The sequence below is a fragment of the Choloepus didactylus genome, chromosome X, assembly GCF_015220235.1.
Source record: "Choloepus didactylus isolate mChoDid1 chromosome X, mChoDid1.pri, whole genome shotgun sequence".
NCBI classification, from domain to species: Eukaryota; Metazoa; Chordata; class Mammalia; order Pilosa; family Megalonychidae; genus Choloepus; species Choloepus didactylus.
Window position 1 is genome coordinate 156,059,949 of NC_051334.1, and position 11,567 is coordinate 156,071,515.

Here is an 11,567-nt window from a genome sequence, read left to right on the forward strand (position 1 = left end):
AATCGGGGACAATGCCATGGGACATTATTTTTCAACCTAGCAGCCAATATAAGTTTTCCACTCTCAGACATAAATTTTCCACTCTCAGACAGCATGACAACCAAGAGAGGCATTCAAGCTTGCGCCAAGAATCTTCTAGGGAATTTTCTGATTCTACTCATGGTTTCTGTGTTTTCTCCAAAGTTGTATGCATGTTATTTTGGTGATATTATTTTACCTGGCAAAAGTAAACACTAGAAACAGAGAAGCACATGGTGTATATTACATGGCAAAAAGAAGAAAGACATCATTGTACTTTAAACACAGTGCTTAAAATACAGAAGTCAATAATTGTTCCTGTAAAATTAGCAAGATGAATTCAGATTACAATCAAAACAATCATTCATCAAAAACCTACATCAACAAACACACCTTTTTTTCCAGTGATAACACTGGGCACAACTTGTTCAAAGATAAAGCACAAATATTAAATTAGCTTCTAAAGAGTCATCATTCATTGTCTTATCAAAAACTTACTGTATTATGAATCCCTTTCCAAAAAAAACTGGTAAGACTGAAGGAAAAAATTTCTTTACAATTTGTTCCCCATAATCTTTAATCACCTGTGTTAACAAAAGGCTAAGATGCTAAATCAGAAAGCATCTCCGGTTTTGTGGGCAAGGCTGATGAGAGGGTGTGCAGGTCAACACTCACTCCGAAAACCTCCACCCACTTTTCACTTTGTTGTAGGAAGTCATCAGTTATAGAAAGTTCCTTTGGGCCTGGGGAACCAACAGGGATGAGATGCAGCAGCTCTGAGCCTCTACCCTTAGCTACCTGGCACCCAAATATGGGAAGGGTCAGGACACCTGACTTGAGGTAGAGCCATTTTTGTTTGACTGTAAGTCCTGCTCACATGGCTCCCTCTCCAGAAAGGACAGGTGTCCCAGAAATATCCTGGGTAGTCTAAGAATTGCTCAGATGAAACATTGCTGAGAATCATAGACTGAGGTTTATGCTATGACTGCTCTTTGATATTCTCATTGTTATTCACTGAATATTAAATTCTTTTGGGGCATGGGACCCCATCCAGCATTCAGAAACTCCAAAGATTCTTTCTTCTTTATTTCCTCACATTGATAAAATTTAGCATACAGAGAAAAACAAAGTTGATGTGGCCATCAAAAGGTTACAGGTGTATCCTTTCAGATGGCCATCCTTATAAAGAAAATGACAGATTCTTCTTAAATTGGTCATTTCTCATCTTGGTTCTATCTCATGAGTCTCTTTACTGGCTTGAGGTCAGGGACATGCTACCTTCTCTTTGTGGTCACCCTCTGACCTCTTTAGAATAATGCTGGTCATTGGAGGAGGCTCTCAGAGGCCACACTTTAGTGGCCATCACAGAGGTATCTTGACAGAGAAGATGCTTGCAATTTCTTCAAAAAGTCTTCAAACTCTTCAAAAAGTCTTTGCTGAATCAGTTTGGAGAATGATGATTAAATAAAAAGTCTTTGCTGAATCTACTCTTCAAAAGTCTTTGCTGAATCAGTTTGGAGAATGATGATTAAATAAAAAGTACACCCTTCTCTAACTTCATTCCAGAACTGCTATTGTGTCAAAATAAATTCACAAACCAAATGACACAACTGTCATTGTCATGGACATGGCTGCTTATCTAGTGATGTCTGACACAAACAGAGCTTTACATTTAGCTCATAGGAGACTCATGTCATATATACCTCAGGTCCACTGTCTTCACACTTGTACACTAATCTCATCTTCACAGTAAAAACATCAGGGATTCCCAGAGAAATGGAACATGAGCAGGCCTGCCTGGTCTGACAGTGCTGGTGATGTGGCCTGGCAGCCATGTGCCAGTGATATTCCATCTCCTCCATATGGTAGATCCATGCTGAGGGGACGGCTGGGAAAAATCCTAACAAGGCAGAGTCCATGGAAGCAGAACTATGCTCTCCTGGTAGGAGCCAAAACCTTCACAACATAGAAGCCTCATGCTTACAGGGAGCCCATGGTCCCTGGTGTCAGAATTGGAGCCTAGCCATGAAGGGTGTGCCAGGGCAAGCCCTGAACCCAATTTGTACATACAATGCACCTCACTAGGTGATGGCAGCTTTACTGAGGAGCTGGGGAGAAATTTGAGGCCTAGGCTGTATAAACAAGTTTTATGAAACTACAAACAGATGACACAAAGTTTTACACCCAGAATTGCAAATGGATGGCAGTGAAACAAGTTAAAACATTCTGGCCCCATGCCATGCACTTTCTCATGGTGGCATCATGTCTGCCAACACCCACCTGCACCTCCTTGGTGTACTAGGGTAGCTGCCTTACTAAGCACTGGGACAAAAGTCTGTATAAAAGAACAATGGGAACAGAGCCATCATGGCAAGTTCCCATGTGAGCATCCTCTGTGCAAAACAGAGTTCAGGTGGTTTTTTCTTTGTTATTTTTTTTAAACAACAAGAAATACAACTGGCCATTGAGTTATTAAATATCAGTAGAAACAGGGTAGTTTTAAGATGAAGATAAAATATTGCAACATGAATGATGGAATGTATTAACTTGCACTGTTGATCCAGAAGAGGTGATCTCTTCCTTCTTCCTCTTTTCTGGACACACCATGGACAGACCCATATTCCTTTCAGTTTCATGGTAAGATCTGCACAAGCAAAGTGAAACCACTTGATCAGACAGTCGGGGTTGTTGCAGCTGATCATCTCCCCATAGGACACCTGGTGGAACAGGAAGTACATGGGCTCATTGGTGTCCACTGGCATGTCCAGCACATATGACAGGTGCACTGACAGGATGGCATCAGTGAACTCTGACACTCCTTTACACTTTTATTTTCTTGGGAGGATCTTCTTCTGACATCTTCCTGACCCAGCCCTGAGAGCCTCATTTTTCTTTCCAATCCTGACTTTCTTTTAAAATTCAGTTTTATTGAGATACATTCACATACCATACAATCATCCATGGTGTACAATCAATTGTTTACAGCACCATCATATAGTTGTACATTCATCACTGCAATCAATTTTTGAACATATGCCTTACACTAAAAGGAATAAAAATAAGAATACAAAATAAAAGTTTAAAAGAACACACAAGTCATCCTCACCCTATTTGTCATTTAGTTTTTGCCCCTGTTTTCATGCTCATCCATCCATAACTGGATTAAGGGAGTGGGAACCACAAGGTTTTCACAATCACACAGTCACACCATGTAATCTACATAGTTATACAATCATCTTCAAGAATCAAGGCTACTGGGTTGAGGTTCAGCAGTTTCAGGTATTGCCTTCTAGCTCTTCCAATACACTAAAACCTAAAAAAGGATAACTATATAGTGCATAAGAGAATGCCCTTCAGAGTGATCTCTTGACTCCATTTGAAATCTCTCAGCCAGGGAAACTTTATCTTGTTTCATTTTGCTTCCCAATTTTGGTCAAGAACATTTTCCAAATCCCATGATGCTGGGTCTGCAGTCATCCCCAGGAGTCACATTCTGCATTGCCAGGGAAATTTACACCCCTGGGAGTCTGACCCCAGCTTTTTAATCCTCATATTCCAGAACTCTCAAAGGCACTTCCTTGCATCGTATCTTTCAGATTGGCTTTGACATGTTCCAGGTCCACATCAAGCCTTCAAATATGTTTGTCTGTAATCTTCTAGGTCTGCATGGCCAGGAGCACCTTGTCATTGCTGTGCTCCTTGAACTTGCTGTAGGCACTCTGGATCTTCTAAAAATGCTCCAGGTGCTGGTCATGAGAAAGGGTCTCATGGATGAAATTCACTCTGTGGCCAGGATGTCAATCTCTGCCTTCTTGTCTTCTGTCCTCTGGTCCAGCTCTCACATCAGCTGATTTCCTCTGAATTTCACAGGAAAGATTCTTGATACTGTTCAGGTAGTGCTCCAAGTACATGGCAGTCACCATCTTCCTCCACAGCCACTCTGAAGCTCTGCCCATGAGTGGCCACCATTTGTTTCTGAAAGCTTTTGAGATCGTCTGTATCATTATCCAGTGTCTTCTTTATATCCTTCTCTTTTGCCACATTTTCCTTCAACTCATTGAATTGATTTAGAAGATTTGTTTGAACATGTTTAATTGTTTCAACTTCTGTATCTCACTTGAAGTGTTAGTTTTTTCCTTTGATTGGGCCATACCATCATGCTTTTTAGTATGACTCATGATTTTTTGCTGGGGTCTAGGCATAAGATTTTCTTGATTAGTTTATTCTGGAAGTCATCTTCTCTCTTTTGCCTAGGGTTTTCTTGTAGGTTGGCTTTGTTCTTTTCCTGTTCTTTGACATTCAGTTCAACTTATTCTTAACCTGTAGCACAGCTTCTGTTAACTGATCAGTTTTTCAGCCCCTGTTTTTCAGGTTCCTGACCTGCACTTGTGGACATTTTTTGAGATGCCCTTTTTGTGTATGTGCAATTGTTTCAACCCCAGGAAAAAGCTGTCTCTTCCTTCTTCCTCCTCATGGAATGTTGATCTGCTGTTTGTTTTGTTTGGTTTGGTTTTCTCCCATATACTCTTAATTCAATTTTATTAAGATATATTCATATAAGACAACCTTATGTTTTTAGCACAACTTTCATTACCTTAGCAACTTTTACCTGGAGGTCTGGCTCTTGGAGGAGGGTCCTCCCAGATAGGATCAACCCTAATCAGAATTTCCCAGACAAGACAGGCCCAGGACTCACAAAGAGGTTGTAATCTGTATCAAGGTTCCCTGTAGATGAGACCAATAGGGTGCCAGTCTTTGATGTGAAGTTTCTTAATTCTGTGCTTTTCCTGTTCTTTTCTGTCCATCAGATGACACTTGTCAGCCCATTGCTCTCCACAAGTCTAAATTGGTACTGTGCCTTCAGTGCACAGCAGATCCTATTCCTGCCATGGGCATGGTTGAGGCAGAGGCTGTGACTGAAGGTGAGCTTAAACTGTTTCTGTTATCCAGTTCCTGAGGTGTGAATTCTCTAAATAATGGTCACCACCCATGCTGGGCCTTGCCTCTCCCTCATTTTTTGAGGAGTACTACTCTTCAGGCCCCTGTACACTGAAGGCTGAAAAAGTTATGGTTCTCTCCAGCAACTCCCTTCCCCCATGCTATGAACATGCTTAATACAGGCTGGATTGCACATCTTGCAGGTTTAAATTGCTGCTGATATCCCAGCCCCTGGGATTTAAGTCCTCTGAATGAGAGCTGCCACTTTTTCTGGACCCTGCTCCCCTCCTTTTCTTGGGGAAGATAGCCCTTTATGGAATTGTCTCCTTCACCTGGTTACTTTGTCTCTCAATCATTCCTTAATTCCACTCTTTTTTGAGGCAGTGCTGAAAACTGAGAATGCCTGCTGCTTTCTTTAATGGGCTGATAAAAAGTTTAAAAAAAGAAAGAAATGAAAAACAAATTAAAGGCCAGTCCCCAGCCTCCAGTTTTCACTAATCAAGAACCAGGGGATGTAACTGGCTCTATTTGCCAGGTACATCTTCTGACTCTACTTGGCAGGTACATTCTCTGGCTCCATTCTTGGGGCACAGCCCATTTCCAGTATTTTAAGCTCAGCCAACACCAAAAAACTGTTTTTTTTATCAGCCCCACCTCCTCACTGCTGAAGAGAGACCTGGTTTCTTCTGTGTTTGCCTTGTAGATTTACCTGTGCATGGAGCTCATATTCAGTAGCCCAAATTTGTTAATCAAATCTGCGATTGTAGTTGGGTTGAGCTCTCCTTCTCTTGCTCCTACTGGAGAAGGCTTCAGTTTCCCACCAGGGAAAGAGTCTGAGACAGCCATTCATGCCAAGGGGGAGGGGGTAACAGCCTCTAGAGTGTGGATGAATTTACTTACAGTTCTTTGCTGTTATCTCAGCCCTTCCACCTATTCTAGGCTGGTGTATCATGTGCATCTGGTCACAGAAGTTCCCCCAGTTTCCCTAGACAGTTTCTGGCTATTTTTTAGCTGCCCTTGATGATGAACTAAATCCCCAGCTCACTATGCTGTCATCAGTCTTGAAGGATAGTTTTGCCAGACATAGAATTCTTGGTTGACAGATTTTTTTCTTACAAAACATAATTTGGATTATTTTCCAGTGTCCTATTCATCTATTAGTCTGACAATGTTGAAGTTTATATGAGTCCTGTGCTCCTGGAGAGCCATGATTGTTGAGACTTCTTCTCAACATTTTGTTTCAATAAAAAGCTAAACCCACAGGCTATGAGGTCCTACAACCTCATTATGGGGTGTGTATTTGGAAGATCCAGGAGCAGAGACATGAATGGACATTTGTGCATTGGTGTTTGTGGGGGCAGTATTCATGATTTGAGGTTGGTAGGGGTGGCCTGGGGGTGAACTGAGTGAGGAGCAGGGTGGTGAACAGTGGTGTGTGCATACAGTGGAGTATTGAGCAGCTGAGAGAGGGAGTGGGGCTGTGAGACACTTGCCGAGGTGAATGGATCCTGTAGACAGCATGTTGAGTTGAGTACACTGGGGAAAAGGGCAGGAACTATAGGGCCTCACTGGTATAGACTGGCTACAGTGTGTAGACTCAGAGTTGAATCTTGGAGCACAGAGTAAAAGGGAAATGATTATTGTAGTGCTCCCTAGATTGTGGGCTCTTACAGTGGTCAAATCTATTCCTGAATTGTAATGGCTATCTGAAAACTCTGAGATGTTGATCCCTTAGTGTATAACCTGATTGGTCTCTGGAATATTGGGTATCAGTGTTGCACATGAAACTCTGAGCTAGAGCTCAGCAGATACGAATGTCAGTATTAATGCATACAGCAACTGTTAAAAAAATAAAGGGCTGGGGTGGAGCCCAGACTTCAATTAAAAATATGAATAAAGCAGATTTGGTTAAGACTGGAGCAAATCAGGTCAGGGGTTGGGGGTTGAAGCTGACTGTGTGTTAAAGCTTCAACTTCCATGTGAGACCAAGGGAGGAGATGTTTATTTAGTGTAGGATCTATATTTTCTAAATAATATAACATCTACAGTCAGTTTGTTCAAACACTATGATTGCGTGGAACTTTGAATGGGAAGTGGGCTATGGTAGGTCTGTATAGTTTGGAATGAAATAGCAATGCATCCTAGGGTGATTTGGGTGGAGAATAAAAATGTGTATTTGGGGCCCCCCTGAGGAGCTGTGGGGGATGTGGAGGTATTGGACTACCTCACCTGGACTGTTGTTGGTGTTCTTGCAAACATTGGGGACTGATGGCTTGATGTGCTGAGACCTCTGTCTTGGGGTTGGACCCTATGAAGCTTGTTGCTGCAAGGAGATGGTGGACCTGCTTGTGGTTGTGCTTAAGAGTCACCCCCTGAGTGCCTTTTTGTTGCTCAGATGTGGCCCTCTCTCTCTAACTAGGCCACCTTTGTGGGTGATCTCACTGCCCTCCCTACTGCATGGGACTTGACTCCCAGGGGTGTGAATCTCCCTGGCAACATGGGATATGACACCTGGGTATGAATCTCCCTGGCAACATGGGATATGACACCCGGGTATGAATCTGGACCAAGCATCATGGGATTGAGGACATCTTGACCAAAAGGGGGATGTGAGGTGGGACAAAGTAGAGCTTCAGTGGCTGAGACATTTCATGTGGAGTTGTGAGATCACGCTGCTGGACGTTCTTGTGCATTATGTAGATAGCACTTTTTAGGTTTTGATGTGTTGGAATAGCAAGGGGTAAATACCTGAGGCTTCCAAGCTCCAGTCCAGTGGTCTTGACTCTTGAAGATGGTTGTGTAACAATGTGGCTTGTGGGGGGTGATGGTGTGACTGTGAAAGCCTTGTGGATCACACTCCCTTTGTCCAGTGTGTGGATGAATGGGTGGAAAAATGGGGACAAAACCTAAATGAGAAATAGAGTGGGATGGGGGGTGATTTGGGAGTTCTTTTTTATTTTTATTTTTTTATTCTTATTCTGATTCTTTCTGGTGTAAGGAAAATGTTCAGGAATGGATTGGGGTGATGAGTGCACAGCTGTGGGATAGTGCTGTGAACAGTTGATTGTGCACCATGGATGATTGTATGGTATGTGAATATATCTCAACAAAACTGAATTAAAAAAGGTAAACCCACAGAACCACTATTGTTTAGCATATTCTGGGATACGGCCTGCATTCACCTTTCCTCAGGTTTCCCTCGTTTGACTGTACAAAAGAGTTTTTTTCACTCTTCTTGAAGATGTTCCTCATTAGTGAATTTTATCCCTATTAAAATAGCCTGAATGAATTCATCAACTTAGTTGTCCAGTGCATTTTGTCTTCTACAGGTTCCATCCAAAACAATGTATATGTTATACTAGTTGCTGTCAATTGATCATAGAAATCTAATTATTACAAGTCAGTGGAAAACTTGCTTTTTTTTATTTTGTTGTTTTAGAGGCAGATAAAGTGAGGATAAGAAAAAGTCCTTTTTCAGTGATGCTAAAATGCCTCACATCAGGAACTATCTGCTTTGGTAACACATAAGATTAATTTTACATCATTACACCCTCACCAAAGAATCTAAGTTTCTCCTTTAGTAATGTAGGGTCATGAGACAACTTATCTCTATAAAAATAAAAACAATCATAATTCTATTTAATGATAAGTGTATATTTAGTCATGGATTCATCCATTCAAAAATATTTACTAAATGCTTACTATGCATAAGGCAATACTCCAAACACTGCAGTAAGGAGATAAGGCCTGTACAGAAAGGACTGTAATGCAGTGCATTGTGTGCCGTAACAAATATGAAAATACTCTATGGTAGTTCATAAGAGAGAATGAGGATGTATGATTAAGAGAGATCAGACAAGTTTGGAAAGTGAAGAGGCTGGAAGCAGGGAGACCTGGTAGGCTTCATAATTATGGTTTATATGGGAGGAGGCGAAGACTCAATGTAAGTGGTGGTATGGGGAGGGAAACTAGAATATTGATAAAATAAGACATCAAAAATGTAAAAGTAGCAGCTATAATAATGTTTGAATATTGATGGAAACGTGGAAGAATTGAAGACATTTGTAGTGTATTTGGTAAGTTAAGCCTATATTTAGCAAAAGTAAGAAAGGCAGTAAAAGGGACAGGTTTGGGAAATGGTGAATTTGATGACTATAGAAACCTAGGTTGGTAAGAACTGTAGAAAATACAGACTTCTATCATAAAAGTTCACCTCAGTCACCAGAGTTTTGTTAAAATTAGACAAATGAGGCAGACACTCACCAACTTCTATATACCAGAGGAATTAAACTGCAAAAATTCTGTCTTTAGCATACTAGAATAAATATGCTGTCAAAATGAACAGTGATACAAGTACCTCATGATGGGAAAATATTTTTCAAGTTCAGAGTGGTAAAAATACTCTCTCCACATCACTCTTTAACTTCCAAGACTGCCAGTTTTCTAATCCAGGGAATTTGGATTTCGAAGATTATATCATACATGTTTATTTTCACTGTATTCAGGGTGAGGATAAGAGGATAAAGGTGTCAGGCCCCAGAAAATGAGTCTAACATATAGAAGGAATGCCTGATCCATGGGCCTTGCTGCTTATCTCATAAATACCAGGTGTGCCATAAACTAAGGATGAAGGCTGTTTTAGGAATCCCAGTCACAGTGGCACCTAGACTCCAGGGGGCAGACAAGGCAAGATCAGATATCGCCATAAAGATGAATGACCGCGAGACTGGTGAGCTGTATGTTTTAGTTACTTCTCCAGGAAAGTAGGTAGAAAGCCAGGAACTGCGTGGACTGGACACCACAGAGCAATCTGACTTTGGGCATACTTCATACAACACTCATGAAAACGTGGAACTGCTGAGATCAGCGAAATCTGTAAGTTTTTGAGGCCAGGGGACCCGCGCCCCTCCCTGCCAGGCTCAGTCCCATGGGAGGAGGGGCTGTCAGCTCCGGGAAGGAGAAGGGAGAACTGCAGTGGCAGCCCTTATCGGAAACTCATTCTACTGATCCAAAATCCAACCATAGATAGACTGAGACCAGACACCAGAGAATCTGAGAGCAGCCAGCCCAGCAGAGAGGAGACAGGCATAGAAAAAAAAACAACACGAAAAACTCCAAAATAAAAGCGGAGGATTTTTGGAGTTCTGGTGAACATAGAAAGGGGAAGGGCCCTGAGGCGCATATGCAAATCCTGAAGAAAAGCTGATCTCTCTGCCCTGTGGACCTTTCCTTAATGGCCCTGGTTGCTTTGTCTCTTAGCATTTCAATAACCCATTAGATCTCTGAGGAGGGCCCTTTTTTTTTTTTTTTTTAATCCTTTTTTCTTTTTCTAAAACAATTACTCTAAGAAGCCCAATACAGAAAGCTTCAAAGACTTGCAATTTGGGCAGGTCAAGTCAAGAGCACAACTAGGAGAGCTCTGAGACAAAATGCAATAATCCAGTGGCTGAGAAAATTCACTAAACACCACAACTTCCCAAGAAAAGGGGGGTGTCCGCTCACAGCCATCATCCTGGTGGACAGGAAACACTCCTGCCCATCACCAGCCCCATAGCCCAGAACTGCCCCAGACAACCCAGTGTGATGGAAGTGCTTCAAATAACAGGCACACACCACAAAACTGGGCATGGACATTAGCCTTCCCTGCAACCTCAGCTGATTGTCCCAGAGTTGGGAAGGTAGAGCAGTGTGAATTAACAAAGCCCCATTCAGCCATCATTTCAGCAGACTGGGAGCCTCCCTACAAAGCCCAGCAGCCCAGAACCGCCCTGGGGGGACGGCACTCACCTGTGACATAGCACAGTCATCCCTCAACAGAGGACCCGGGGTGCACGGCCTGGAAGAGGGGCCCACTTGCAAGTCTCAGGAGCCATACGCCAATACCAAAGACTTGTGGGTCAGTGGCAGAGACAAACTGTGGCAGGACTGAACTGAAGGATTAGACTATTGCAGCAGCTTTAAAACTCTAGGATCACTAGGGAGATTTGATTGTTAGAGCCACCCCCCCCTCCCTGACTGCCCAGAAACACGCCCCATATACAGGGCAGGCAACACCAACTACACACGCAAGCTTGGTACACCAATTGGGCCCCACAAGACTCACTCCCCCACTCACCAAAAAGGCTAAGCAGGGGAGAACTGGCTTGTGGAGAACAGGTGGCTCGTGGACGCCACCTGCTGGTTAGTTAGAGAAAGGGTACTCCACGAAGCTGTAGATCTGATAAATTAGAGATAAGGACTTCAATTGGTCTACAAATCCTAAAAGAACCCTATCAAGTTCAGCAAATGCCACGAGGCCAAAAACAACAGAAAATTATAAAGCATATGAAAAAACCAGACGATATGGATAACCCAAGCCCAAGCACCCAAATCAAAATATCAGAAGAGACACAGCACCTAGAGCAGCTACTCAAAGAACTAAAGATGAACAATGAGACCATAGTACAGGAGACAAAGGAAATCAAGAAGACCCTAGAAGAGCATAAAGAAGACATTGCAAGACTAAATAAAAAAATGGATGATCTTATGGAAATTAAAGAAACTGTTGACCAAATTAAAAAGTTTCTGGACACTCATAGTACAAGACTAGAGGAAGTTGAACAACGAATCAG

General features: G+C 42.3%; 1 pseudogene; it reads right to left on the reverse strand.

Annotated features, from left to right (window-relative positions):
• Positions 1-618: 618 nt before the first annotated feature.
• LOC119522409 lies at positions 619-3,941 on the reverse strand (annotated as a pseudogene).
• Positions 3,942-11,567: the final 7,626 nt, after the last annotated feature.